Genomic DNA, 15,596 nt, shown 5'->3' on the forward strand with positions numbered 1-15,596 from the left:
AGGCTTACTGGAATATTAGGGAGGATATATTAACAGCTGGGCATGCTCAGCTTACCTCTGTACTGATTTATTGATACAGTTTCAAGGTAGAAAGGCACAGAAAGGCATAGAAGGCATGGCAAGGTATTCGGCACATAATTCACTTGAAACCTTCCACTAACTCATTGCAGTGATTCTTTTTGGTCAAATAGTTCCTATTTTTCTCTGCTACCCTTCTGTTAACTGCTGGATTCAAGTGAAAACATAGGGAAGAAACAGTGATATCCTTTGTAGCTTCCGTGTCCAAACAGCTCTCCAAGGCTACCCAAAGATGCACCTATTTCCACATAGTTGAGTGCCTTGGGGAAAGCCCCTCCTAATTTTCTGCGATTTTTAGCGTTATCCAGGTAAATGAGATGCCAATTAGTTAAGTGTGGGAGTAGTAAGACTGTAAAATGAAAATCGAAGGAATTGATTGAAAAGCACCACAAAGATACCACACGTATTTGAGGAAAAAGAGAAATCTCATTTTACTAAAACATACCATGTGATTAGTGATATCTGTTTCTTAACCACAGACTCAATAGACCTGTGATTATAGTTTTTAAATATCCAATTTAAAGGGATTCCTTGTATTTCAGGTGTCTGTATAAGGAATGTATTTTGTTTTGTTTTTCCTCGTACTAGAGAAAACCTAGGGTGTCAAAAGACAGGCACAGACAAACTGTTTTGTAACAGCAATGCACGTTTTAAAACTGCGTAAGAAATCATGGCATGCTGCAACTGGCTTTTGTGTGTGGGTAGCGAGAAAGAGTAAACAGGTCTTACCACCCTGCCTAACTAGACTGCTAGAATCTATGCTACTTCAGGGATCATTGGTTCTTCCCCACTATGCTGGAAACATCTTGAACAGACGTTATTTGTTTATTGGCATTAGGAGGTATGTAACACATGTTGGTTGAATTAATTAATATATTGTCCCTTGGGATATAGCCACTGTGGTGAAGGCCTAAAAGATTGATCAAATATATGCTCCCACCAGGGCTAAAGCAGACCCACCACCACTGTCAAATACAGAGAATGAGGCACTGACCAAAGTAGTCATTTCTATGTATCCACTTAAGAGACTCCTCTCTCAACAATGTCTTTGAAAACTCCATTCAGATTAGGTTTTTCTCACTTGTGAAATATTTTTAATCTAGGATCTCTTATTACAGGGTGCTGCATACTTTCCCTACTACCAAGATATTCGCATGCTGAAGTAGTAACATCAAAACTAACCTAAAGACTCACAATTATAAAACAGCTAAGACAGAACAATAAGTAAGGTCAATGAAATGAATTATTATAGAATATACAAATTTGCTTCATCTACATATCTATGATGATGAAAACAGACAAAGAAGAGGTATTTCAAAGCACGAAAGGTTTTAAAAAGTTAAGTAAAATTACAAATTACAAAATTCACATAATTATACTAAAATGCCTCTACCACAAAGGCACTCATCCCAAAGTTTTGGATACTTTCCTATCTATATCTGAATAAAGAAAATGAATCTAGAAAATACAGTATTTGAGGAATAATTTAGTAATAATAATAGCTACCACTTAATTAGTCCCTACAATATGCCAAGTATTAATAGTATTTTAAGCACTTAACACAAACTAATAGTTAATTCTCACAACAGCCCTATAAAGAACTTGTATTGTCCTCATTTTACAGATGAAAAAACTGATGCTCAAAAAGATTATAATTAGTAAGCATCAGAGGCAGCATTTGAACCCAAACATTCCAAGATCTGTATTTTGTACTCTTAATAAGAACAAGCAGGGGTAAGCTGGTTCCCTTAGCAAACTAAGTATCCAAAAGGAACCATATGACATATTACAACCTAGCCCTATGATCATACTTAACATGGAACAAAAAATTCAATCAAAGCAGCAAATACCCCTATGACTAACCTAATAACCTCTTGGCATAAACCACTGTTTCTACTCTGAGGCTCTCCATAATTTCACAGTGTTGAGCTGTATTCTTTTTCTGTTGCTGCTGTAACAAACAACCACAAATACAATGGCTTAAAGCAGCACAAATTTATTATCTTACAATTTCAGAGGTCAGAAGTCTGAAATGCGTCTCACTGGACTAAAATCAAGGTGTGAGTGGAATGTTTAGGACAGAATCTGTTTCCTTGCTTTTTTTTCCATACTCTGAAAGCCACCACTGGCATTCCTTGGCTTCTGGCTGCATTCCTACATCAACAAACCGTCAAGGTTGGACTGAGTACTTTCATGCTGCCTTCTCTCTTTCATTTATAAGGATCCTGGTGATTACACTGGGCCCATGCACATAATCAGGGATAATTTCAAAGTAACCTGATTAGCAAACTTAATTCCATCTGCAACCTTAATTCTCCCCTCACTATGTAACATAATATTCTGAAGTGGCAGAGTTTAAGATGTGGGGGTCCATGATTTCGTTTACTACATAGATATACCAAGATTTGTTCATGAACTTGAGGTAGAAGACAGAGTACATGATACAACAGAGGTAGAAGACAGAATACAGCCATACAGTTGGTCTAGGAATTGTTCGCAACAAACAGGTAATATAACTTTGTAAATTTATCATATTACTCTTATAAACTAGTTAAAATATGTAGCAATCCAATGCAAAAATAGAAATTTGACCAGTTGAATACAGTTGCTTACATTTATTTGAAAGAGTATAGACTAGTTAAAAGAACAGTCTAGAGAAAATAGTATAGACTGGTTATAAGAACATTGAATTTTAAGTCCCTTACAAGTTATGCAGTCTTCAGCAAGACACAATGCTGAGCATCAGTTATCAGTTTTCTCACCTGCACAGTGAAGATTAAAATACCTGACCTGCTTTAAACCAAGATTGTATGAAGGATTAAATCAGATTGAATCATGAGTGTGAAAACTTCGTGAGTGATAAGCCCTTTGCAAACAAAATATGAATGTAAGAAACCCCAATATGATCATTTTGTTCAAAATATAGTTTTTTTAAAAAGTGCCAATGATAAAGGTAAATAACTAAAAGTATATACCTCTAGCTTTCTCGTTAATTTTAAAACCAGAATTCATGTTAGTAATAAAAATAGAATATAATTCTATTATTATTGAAACTTTATCATTTACTACTTTAATAATCATTTTAATGAAGGAAGTTTATATTTAGCTTCTTTTTATATACAGAGAAACTGAGACTTAGTCTCTTGACCAAGATCACACAGTATATTGGATCATGAAAACACTAGAAACTAAAAGTACCAAGTTTAAGGTATGTCCTATTTTAGAAAATGAACTAAAACAGTAGTCATGTCAATATTACCATTCACAGTAAGATTTACTAATTGCATATACAGCATGACTTACAACAGCTAGATGGAAGAAAGCATCATTACACACCAAGGATATTCACAGAGTAGCTCTGTTGGCACCAAGAGTCCTAGAGTCTTTGGTTCCCCAGATCACCTTGTTTCAGGTTTCACATGAAAGCATCACATCTTAAGATTGACTCCTAGAAGAATCAAAGAATATGGTAACCATCTAAATATTTTTATGCATGTTTAGAAAAATGCAGAATATATCCAACTTCATATCTGAAAGACTTAATAACATATAGCTTTCTATTGCACTGGCTGAAAATGCTATTTACCTTCTTTTAAAGCTCCAAGGTTTTATTTAAAGGCCCCTTTAGATACAAACAGATTATTTAGTTAAATTTGTTCACATCACCACTAGCCCTATGTTATAATTATGGCACCTGCCTTTATTTGTGCCTGCCCTTATATTTTCTGTCCCAAGTAAAATTTCTCAAGTTGTAGAGGATTTCCTGCCAAAACATCAGAGAGACTCATTTCAGTGCAGCATCTTTGGGATTTCAAACCAATAGCTTGTTTTTAACTTTTGAGTGATGTTTCCCTCCATTTTTGGTACAAAAATATATATGTGAGTGTGTGTGTGTGTGTGCATGCATATGTGTGTGTGTTTATAAAGTAGTATCTTGAAATTTTTTACATAAATACACTAAAATTCTATGTATATTAAATGTCTTAATTAAAAATTGAGCAAAATTTCAGTGAAGCATCTAAGGTTTAACCATACATCAGAAATATTATAAAAATATAACCAATGTTTAATCATCAGTTCTTGTATGTTCTTTGATGAAATGAACCTTGAAACAAGTTTTTCACTTCTCTGTCCAACTTCTTTACTTGAAAACAAAGGATATACTAGTATTTACCCCAAAAATTTGACTACTGAATTAAGCTAGTTAACATTTGTAAAATACCAATACATACAGTGTTTGGCAATGAAATGATAACAACATGAATAATAATTGCTATTATTGTTATTTATAACAATTGTTGAATGAATAATTGTTGATTGTAATAATTGTTATTAATAGTTAATTAATAACATTAACTATTAATAACAATTAACTATTAACTATTCTCTTAAAGCTCCAAAGTTCTATTTAAAGACTCCTTTACATACAGATTATTTAGTTAAATTCATTTGCATCACCACTAACCCTATGTTATAATTATGTTACTCCATAATAGTTGATTAAAATATAATTATTAATAATGACACTAATTAATATTAATATTGCTACTTAATACAGTAAAAATTAGAATATATAGATGAATAAACATTAGATCCCTGCTGATTCTTTATTTTAAAAATAAGATATTTAAGTTTACAAACTCTTATATTTATCTTATTATTAAACCAATATAATCAACTTTGAGATGTAATCAAGAAAAATCAGATTGTTCTACAGTAGCATAGTGCAGTGCAAAGGTTTTTAAAGTATAAAAAATATCACATGAGCAAGGCCAAAGAAAACAGAACAGAAATAGGCTGAGGTCATTTTGATAGCACTTGTAATGTTACGTGATTTAACCAGAGAACCTTGACATTGTAGTTTAAAATGGAAGGAATTTTAGGTTGATAATCAATTGTTTACTCTGTAAATTCCAAAACTATAATAAGCAGACCATATATATACATTGTAATTTAATAAAAATTACACAAAAACTTGTGAATTTTACATGCAAAATATCTCCTTATAGCAATAAATTCATTTGAATTTAGAATCAATATTAAGATATACTTCACAAAATTCCCAGTATTATTATGCCACAATAATTAAACTTTATATAGTAAATATTTTTAAAACATAACTTCTTACTCTTTCTGAGTCAGTAACTACCACTAAAATTATATAATTTTGAATTTATTTCATGTATAGATATGGTGACAAATTGCTATTATTTGCTGTAATCCATTTTTGTCTGTGTAATTATATTTCTTACCTTGTACCTAACAAGTGAGATTTCCCACATTTTGATTCTCATGTGAAATAAAATAATATTACTAATATTTGAGAATCATTAGTTAAGGAAGTTTTCTTTCTCTTTTTTATTTCTCAACTAAAAATTTGTTTTAACAACATGACTTTAGAAATTTCCTGGTTTTTCTCTACAACATTAGAATATTACAGTTATTTTTTGTTTACAGTATTTTGTTCTGCAAATATAGGGCAGTAAAAGTTCATTTGTCTTAAAGAGTGACTTTATTCTTTTAAAACAGGAGCAAACTTTAAAAGTTATGTTTGAGGGCTGATATGTAAATCATGTCTACCAAATAAAGATTTTTAAAAAAGAAAGGTAGTTGAAATGAAATAAAATGTTTTCTATTTGTTTTGGCATGCCTTTCCATATTCCAAGTAACTTTTACCTTGTACAAAAGTTAGAATACCTGACCTTCTGAAGCATGCATGTGTAAATCACAGATAAGTTCCACAAAGACTTTTACTCTATTAAAAGGCAACTTTTGCATAATTTCTTTAATATAAAACCAATAGCAAAAGTATAAGCTATATTTACTTTTCTAGAAAGGTTCATAAACTAAGAGAAATTCCTTGATCTGTTTTACTGAAAATAAAATTAACACAAATAAGAAGGAACAGGAAAGAAAAACAAAAAAGGAATCTCTAGGCCTTTCGAAGGCTAGGTTAATGTCTAATTTCTCATCCAATTATCAGGTAGGAAATAACGTGGTATTTTTAATTCTGTAATTTCAAAGATCATTATTTAGGTGATTTAAATGACCATACTTTTTAGAAAGGGCCAGCAGCTATTTCAATACTGCTATTTTAATAGAATACCCTGGGTGTCATAAAGTTCCATGTCTGGCGTAACTCATAATTAATTGACTTAAGAATTTTAGTTACAACCAAAATGCATTACCCAGGGTTCATGATCTCTTCCAACTCATGAAACAAATTTTAATCAAGACAGAAATGAAATACATTTTTGCAAAGGTGCTTATTCAAAGGGCTAGGAATGTATGATGTAATAGGGGAAATATATTACTCATGTTTACACCTGGTTGATTATTATCTACAGAATAATAAAAGTGAAAAATTATGTCAGCTGACATATGTAATTTTATTAATTTATTTCACAAAATAAATAAATGTCCTCCTAAAACAAGAGATTGTTTTAGAAACCACAGTAAATCTAAAAGGAATATTTAAAACTATGTAAACCCACACTCAAATTTTCAGAAAATCACCAAATAATCTATTCTCTTAGAAGAGAGAGTCTCTCCCTTTAACTTAACAGCACCATCCCATCCAATCATGTTTATAAATTCTCATTAGGGCTGAAAAAAAGTTCCTTGAATAAAATATTTATTAATATCTCAAGCTTAGTTCTTGCCTTATGATAGTAGTTGGCATTAGTAATAAAGCCAAAATAACTGTGAAACCATCTACTATCTTCTTTTAAATCTTTTTGGTTTTCCCTTCCTTAAGCCCAGAAAGCATGTTTGTTTTGGAAGCAACTGGCAAACAGTACAAAAGGAGAACTTAAAGTGAATGATTAATGATCAAGGAAAAAATGTAAAATCACATCAGCTGATAAGTGGCTGACTAACTCAAGGTTGAAGAATGTGAGGGCATTGTGGCAAAGCTGAAGAGCAACATTTCTTTTGCTGGTAAATGACAGGCATGAGACACCGCATCACACTCTTAGATGTCCAAAAGCAAATCCATTGTTTTAGGTTTACATAACCAGCAAAGGTGATCTTTGAAAGTCACTGAAAACAGATTCTAAAAAGCCATGTTGCAAACAACTACATGTATATAACTGTAAATACTATTTACAGCTATGGTATATAGCTGTTTTCATGGTTGACATAAGAAATTCTATGGTACTCCTTAATAAGTAGTGTAACTTAAAATCTCTAAGCAAGGGTAATACAGTTCCATGAATTGAATCTAAGGAAATGGCCTACATCATCATATACTGAAAATGAGTAAGAGAAACACTAGGACAATAAGCTTTGATCTCAGAACTTTAACAAAATTATTGAGTTCACTAATCTTGTTCTCACTTCTTTGTTATAGAGACATTAACAGCCTACCCTTTTCCTAATTGAGGAAGTCAAAGATGAAAGAAAAATCAATAAACATTGAAAAAATATAATTTGTTTAGTGGTGTACTGAAAATTAACCATGAAAATGGGCAAAGCCAAGATATACTGCAAAGGCAAATCATACCAAGCTTGTCTTGGAATGTTGCCATGCTCAGTTTATCATCTTACTTTTAGGGAAGCATGGGTGGTTGTGAGGGGGGCTCTGCATGGGAGTAAGAGAGAAGCATAAATAATAGCTTCTTTTAGCTACCATCTCCCCATAGCAAAATTTACATTTATCTTTCACTCTATAAACAAATACTACACTAGAGCTTTTAACAATTTTATTTTTACATACAATTAAGATGGACAAATATGATGTGGTGTTCTTAAGCATGTGCCTCAAAGGCCTACAACTAGAGGAAGTATAACTGGCCAAGGGCTCAAGCTGCTGAGCTCTGAAATCCATTGTTGAATTTGCATAGAGTCCACATTTCCCACAGGCACCTCCCAACCCACGCCTGAGCACAGCAGGGATACCAAAGCAGACCCATTCCTGGGACATATGGGACTCCTCTGATGATCAAATTTGTCCAGGAGACTCCTAGATGCCCTTGCCTGGCAACTGTAGTTATTCAATCATTATCTTTGGGGAAAATAAGACATTGTTAATATTGAGTTGTTAAAGGCCAGGTTGCTGCATAAACACCAAAAATTACACAGTGGGAAACTCAGTTTTAAGATAATTTTCAACTTCCTAATATGGTCCCAGGATGTTGAACTATAGTGAATAGATTAAAACTACAGAGAGATAGATTTTTGTTCAATATAAGTATGACCTCATAGTCAAAGATATCTAAAAGTAAAATGGGCATTCTAATCCTCTTAATCACTCTTTGATAATGGTAACATCCCCATTTTACAGAAGAGGAAAGACTCGGCTTGGAGAAGCCAAGTTCTCAGGGGTATACAGCTTTAAGGATAGAGATACTATTCCAACTTTGATCTTGCTCACCGTTTCCACAATACCAGTTAGAAGAAATACCTTTCATGAAAAGATACCAAATGCACATGCATCAGCCATAATCAGGTGGTTGGACTATGTGGTGTATAAAAACACTTCTAGTGCTAAACTTTGATGAATTGTATGCTTAGAATTCACTTCATAATACAATATCTCCTTTATTTTGTATAAGACACACATTATTTTTCATGTCTTGTGAAACAAGTAAATCTACAGACCCAATTTAAATTTTCGTTACAGTTATTCAAATGCTCAGGTAAGACTATGCCCTTTTAAAATTTAATAATAGAAATTAATATCATCAAGTGGGTATCTTTCCTAATAAGCAAAGCATAAATGATGATATACAAATCCTAAACAATAAATATTAAATTAATATAATATAATGCCTTGAAAAAGTGAAATATTAGACAAATATCTATAAAATTTGTACTAATATTTTTAGAACTTTTTTTCTGGTGGGGATGGGGGATGGAGTTCCACTCTTGTAGCCCAGGTTGGAATGCAATGGCATAATCTTGGCTCACTGCAACCTCCACCTCCCAGGTTCAAGTGATTCTCCAGTCTCAGCTTCCCAAGTTGCTGGGATTACAGGCACCTGCCACCACGCCTGACTAATTTTTGTATTTTTAGTAGAGATGGGGTTTCACCATGTGGGACAGGCTGGTCTTGAACTCCTGACCTCAGGTGATCCGCCTGCCTCAGCATCCCCAAGTGCCAGTATTACAGGTGTGAGCCACCGCACCTGGCTTAGAATTTTTAAAGTAAAATACTATTAAGCAAGGCCACAAAACCAGAGGTATAGATCCAGTTGATATCATCTAAATTTTCCATTGATCTGACCAACAAGACTCCTGTATCAGCCCCAACCACCACTGAACTTTGAACATTGTCACCCTCACTTAGCTCAAATAATAATGTGGTTGAAAGTCAGGTCATGGCAGTATTTGGAAATGAAATAGCAAAACACCTTTAAATCAAAGCTCTGTTTACAAATTTAAAGCCACTAAATTCCACTGATGCCTCTTGTCTCTCACTGTCAAGCCCCAAATAAACTGCTTCCTCTAATCACTAACCTTCTTTCACAATCTCTCACTCACACAGCTATGCATTTTTTTCCCATTTGGTTCATGCTCTCCACCCTACCACACTCCTTTTAATGTCCTTCTCAACCTTGTCCGTTGTACACTCTGTGACTACCATTTTTTAATAAACAAACTTCCTTATTCCTAACCGAGACATTATGTTGTCTACAAATTGTTTTCTCCTTGAAAGCCTGATTTATATAAGTCATTGTCTTCATATATTCAGACCAAGATAGAGGCTCAGAATAATCTTACTTCCATTTTGTGGCTTTTGTATCATTACTTTTCCACCTTCATGCAGAAAATTCTTTTTCACTTATATTCACCAATCTGTATCACTCTGAATACTAGGACTCATCAGCTTTTAGGTCAGTCCTTCAAAATCCATTTCTCCTGATTCCAAAATCCCACCAAATCAATATTGATAATCAATACCTATGCACTACAATCAATAATCTATCCATAGAATTAATGATCTCTACTTCAACTTTCATTTCAGAAAACCATTTCCCACTTGGATCTCATGGCCACTCTGAATGCCTCTATCACTAGAGGCTTAAACATTGATGTTCTACTTACCAATTAATTCCCTATATTTCATGCAATCTAAAATATTTTATTTCTATCAATCCTGTTCTGGAATCCTCTTGAGACTGGTTAGTCTCTTGACACATTTTCTCCCAAACTATGAACCATGTTTTAGCCTCACTTTTTTCTTTATTCAGCTGCAATGTTAATCTTCACTCAAATATCAGTTACACTACATCACGGTAAATCTATCTTGAGAAAATTACATACCTGGATCCTTAGCTGGTTTTTAGAAAGTGGGAACAATATTTTTTCCTCATAGAAAAAAAAAGGTTTAAATGTGGCAACATATGTAATGTGCTAAGCACAATTACTAACACATCATATGTACTCAATAAATAATAATATCATCTATAATCAATCACTAACAATCTCAAGTCCCCCATGCCTGTGTTTTCTTTCAACAAGAATTCTCAAAATTCTAAACTTGGAATGGATTATGCAATTACTGCACTAAATAGAGCAAAAGGAAATGGATTAATTGTATAGATTGATACCACTACATATTCATATATTTCAATTTCAGCAGGACCCCAAGGCCTGTTCTGTAAGCTCTTCACACATATCTTTGTATCTTCCTCTCCTCCATTAAAGTTCTAACATTATCTGTTATCTTTAAGTACCCTAAATATCCTCAATCACCTCCTGCAGTTGACCTGGCTTCTTATTGTTATTGTTCTCATTGTTGTTGAGACAAAGTCTCACTCTATCACCCAGGTTGGAGTGCAGTGGCACAATAATGGCTCACTGCAGCTTTTACCTCGCCAAGTTCAGGTGATCCTCCCACCTCAACCTCCAAAATAGCAGGGACTACAGGCACGTTCCACCACATCTGACTAATTTTCATATTTTTTTTGTAGTGACCATGTTTTGCAGTCACCACGTTGCCCAAGCTGATTTCAAACTCCCGGTGTCAAGCAATCCTCCCGACTAGACCTCCCAAAGTGCTAGACTTACAGGAATGAGCCACACACCCAAGTGACCTGGCTTCTTATTTAAATAAAAAATTAATGCCATCAGATCAGGCATGAACTCCCACAACATCTTCGTTACCTGTGCACACTTCTGTATCTCTATTAGTCCTTCATTCATTCTCTTCTGCTTCTGCAGTGTAAGTGGACCCCTTTCTGGTCACCAAACACAACTTTACCTGATGTGATCATTTCTTCATGAACTTTACAGTGTATTAGTACATTCTCAAGTTGCTATAAGGACATACCCGAGACAGATAATTTATAAAGGAAAGAGGTTTAATTGACTCACAGTTCCACAGGGCTGGGGAGGCCTCAGGAAACTTACAATCATGGTGGAAGGGGAAGCAAACACATCCTTCTTCATGTGGCAGCAGAAAGGAGAAGAATGAGAGCTGGACGAAGAGGGAAGTCCTTTATAAAATCATCAGATCTCATAAGAACTCACTCACTATCACAGGAACAGCACAGGGGTAAGAGCCCCATGATTACATTACCTCTCATCAGGTCCCCTCCCGTGATACATAGGGATTGTGGGAACTACAGTTCAAGGTGAGATTTGGGTGGGACACAGCCAACCATATCATTCCACCCCAACCCCTCCCAAATCTTATGTCCTCACATTTCAAAGCACAATCACGCCCTTCCCAACAGTTCTCCAAAGTCTTAACTCATTTCAGCACTAACCCAAAAGTCCAAGTCCATAGTCTTATCTGAGACAAGTCAAGTCTCTTCTGCCTATGAGCCTGTAAAATCAAAAGCACATTTGTTACTTCCTAGATACAATGGGAATACAGGCATTGGGTAAATACACCCATTCCAAATGGAAGAAATTGGCCAAAACAAAGGGGCTACAGGCCCATGCAAGTCTAAAATCCACTAGGTCAGTCAATAAACTTTAAAGTTCCAAAATGATCTCCTTTGACTTACTCCATGTCTCACATCTGGGTCACAATGATGCAAGAGGTGAGCTTCCATGGCCTTAAGCAGCTCTGCCCCTGTGGCTTTGCATGGTACAGCCCCCCTCCTGGCTGTTTTCATGAGTTGGAGTTGAGTGCCTGCGGCTTTTCCAGGTGTACGATGTAAGCTGTTGGTGGATCTACCATTCTGGGGCTGGGGGATGGTGGCTCTCTTCTTACAGCTTCACTAGGCAATGCCCCAGTGGGGTCTCTGTGTGGGGCCTCCAACACCACATTCATCTTCTGCATTGCCCTAGCCCTAACAGAGATTCTCCATGAGAGGTCCACCCCTGCAGTAGACTTCTGCCTGGACATCAAGGCATTTTCATTCATCCTCTGAAATCTAGGTGGAGGTCTCCAAACCTGAAATCTTATCTTCTACGCACCTGCAGGACCAACACCATGTGGACACTTCCAAGCCTTGGGGCTTGCACCCTCTGAAGCAATGGCTTGAGCTGTACCTTGGCCCCTTTTAGCCATGGCTGGAGTGGCTGAGACACAGAGCATCAAGTCTTGAGGCTGCACATAGCAGGGCAGGTCCTGGGCCCAGCCCAAGAAATGATTTTTCCCTCCTAGGCCTCCAAACCTGTGATGGAAAGGACTGCTGTGAAGGTCTCTGACATGCCCTGGAGGCATTTTCCCCAGTCTTGGTGATTAACATTTGGTTCCTCATTTTACCTATGCAAATTTATGTAGCAAGCTTGAATTTCTCCTCAGAAAATGGGTTTTTCTTTTCTACCACATTGTCAGGATGCAAATTTCCAAACTTTTATGCTCTACTTCCTTTTGAATATTTTGCCACTTAGAAATTACTACCACCAGACACCCTAAATCCTCTCCCTCAAGATTAAATTCCACAAATCTCTACAGCACGGCCAAAATGCTGCTGGTCTCTTTGTATAGCAAGAATGACTTTTACTCCAGTTCCCAACAGGTTCCTCATTTCCATCTGAGACCACTTAAGCCCGGACTTATTACTATCAGCATTTTGGTCAAAGCCATTCAACAAGTCTCTATAAAGTTCCAAACTTTCCCACATTTTCCTGTCTTCTTCTGAGCCCTCCAAACTGTTCCAACCTCCGCCTGTTACCCAGTTCCAAAGTTGCTTCCACATATTTGGGTATCCTTATAGCAGCACACCACTCTATGTGGTTCTAATTTACTATATTAATCTGTTCTCATGCTGGTATAAGGACATACCCAAGATTCAGTAATATATAAAGGAAAGAGACTTAATTGACTCACCATTGCACAGGACTAGGAGGGCCTCAGGAAGCTTACAATCATGGTAGAAGGGGAAGCAAACATGTCCTTCTTCACTTGGCAGCAGGAAGAAGAATGTGAGCCAAGCAAAGGGGAAGTCCCTTATAAAACCATCAAATGTTGCGAGAACTCATTTACTATCATAAGAACAGCATGGAGGTAAAAGCCCCCAAGATTAAATTACCCTCCCACTGGGTCTCCCCACAACATGTAGTAATTATGGGAACTACAATTCAAGATGACATTTGGGTGGGGACATAGCCAAACCATATCAAATGGTTTTGCTATATGATCTGACCCTATACCATTGCTTTATTCTCTTTTAACATCATGCCTTCCCTTGCACTACTTCTAATAATAACACTGAACTAATTTAACTTTCTAGTCTGAATAGATGTCAGTGCCTATTAAGAAATCCTCTAACTCACCTTTCTGTTGACCAAGCTCCTACTTATTCTTCAAGACCCAATTTAAGGGTTTCTCCCCTGTGAGAGTGGTACACAAGAAAGACATAAGAGATAATGAAGAGTACTAACAGGATAAGGAAATTCCAGGAAAAACAATAATAGGGAAGATTCATAATGTCTAGAGTTGATAAATGATAATAGGTTTCAATTATGATATTGGATTTCATGCTTAACTTCTATCTTTCACATACATTTTTACTTACTTCATGAAAATCATTTCAACCACATTCTAATAGCATTAACAAATAGAGTCTTAAGCCTCTCAGGTTTGCAGATAATTACAAAAATGTCTCCAACTGTCAGGAAATTATGTTTTCTATCTGTTACAAAGAAATTTTGAAAGGGGAGGGAGGAACGAGAAGTAAAGTTACAACACACATTTGTTGGTGAGAAAATAAAAACCAAATAAACAGAACATTGACTTAGAAATTTTTTTGCAATTGAAAATTAGTTAAGTACCAGTTATTTATGTTATTATATTACAGGTCCAAGTTAGCTTCCAAAACTAAAACGTAAGACCTTATAACTGTTCTCAGTTTTGTTTTTTGTTTCTGAGAAAGAGTCTCACTCTGTTGCGCAGGCTGGAGTGCATTTTCTTGGCTTACTGCAGTTTCCACCTCCCAGGCTCAAGCGAGTCTCCTGCCTCAGCCTCCCATGTAGCTGAGATTACAGGCATGCACCAACATGTTTGGCTAATTTTTGTATTTTTAGTAGAAATGGGATTTCACCATGTTGACTGTTAGGCAGGAATCTAGACCCAACATGGCGGTATCACCAGGCATGGCAGGCACTTTATTAGGACTTCCCGCCCTTCACTTCCTGCTAAGACTCTCAGTGGGCGAAAAAAGCCGGAGACCACCAAAAAACCCCTGTTCTGCACAAGCTCGTGGAGGCGTCATTCCTCAGCAATCGAAACCTAACTCAGGAAAACCGAAACCTACAAACCCCGCCTACCTCGCCCTATAAGAGGCCCCCCATACCCGCCCCAAGCGCAACTTCCTGAGCCCTCCTCCGGGGGCCCAAGAAAGGCTACCTCTGTTCTCATCTGCCTCCTGTCTTCTTGCTGGGCTTCCCATTACATTACATTGACCAGGCTTATCTCGAACTCCAGACATCAAGTAATACACCTGCCTCAGTCTCCCAAAGTGCTGGGATTACAGTCATGAGCTACTGTGCCTGGCCAAGACTTTACAACTTTTGATGTGTACTAAAGTCAGGGTCTAGGTTGTCATTAACATCTAGCAAAGTTTCACACAGTTTTGCTTTACTTTGTTTGTATTTTTTTGTTTGTTTTTTATTTATTTTGACCACCCAGCTTTATTAAGTTCTGAATGAAATAAATTCTCCTGTTATATTACTATTTTGATTTTATGCCAAATGCTATCAATATCTTAAGCCTAATATTCAAACTTATCAAATATCGTATCCATATTTCCAACTCAAAATCTGCCATATGCTCAGAGTTGCAGCAGGACAGATACTGCTTTTTAAAGAGCAACCTAAGAGTTATCTCCATGGATAATTATGCTCTTTTGTGAACTGATGTAGGTCATTGTTGAAATAGTTTCAAAGTCACCCTCCAAAACTGAAATACAGATGTGACATTTGGTAAATGTTCAGAGCCTATTGAAGTGTAACACCATGATTTTCTTCAAGAATACCACACAGTTTGCCAAAATTTTCTCTGTGCTGTGAAAAGGCTGCTAGAAGACCAATGTTTTCAAACTGTTCAGCTTGATTACACTGGTGTGGTACCATTTATCTAAAGCTATTTTAAGCATCTTCTTGAATTACAGTAAGCT

General features: G+C 36.0%; 1 protein-coding gene across 7 annotated transcripts in view; it reads right to left on the minus strand.

Moving 5' to 3' along the window:
• SLC16A7 (solute carrier family 16 member 7) overlaps positions 1-15,596 on the minus strand; it is a 169,352-nt gene that overhangs the window by 105,065 nt on the left and 48,691 nt on the right. For 3 of the 7 annotated variants that reach the window (XM_010358587.2, XM_030939800.1, XM_010358589.2), the window contains one exon: positions 3,428-3,526. The exons of 3 other annotated variants lie outside the window; for them this stretch is intronic. The gene's annotated coding sequence lies outside the window, so the exon portion shown is untranslated. Of the gene's footprint in view, positions 1-3,414; positions 3,527-15,596 lie in introns of all 7 variants that reach the window. One more of the 7 variants, XM_010358588.2, reaches the window with a different exon arrangement.

The sequence above is a fragment of the Rhinopithecus roxellana genome, chromosome 10 (assembly GCF_007565055.1).
Source record: "Rhinopithecus roxellana isolate Shanxi Qingling chromosome 10, ASM756505v1, whole genome shotgun sequence".
Taxonomy (NCBI): domain Eukaryota; kingdom Metazoa; phylum Chordata; class Mammalia; order Primates; family Cercopithecidae; genus Rhinopithecus; species Rhinopithecus roxellana.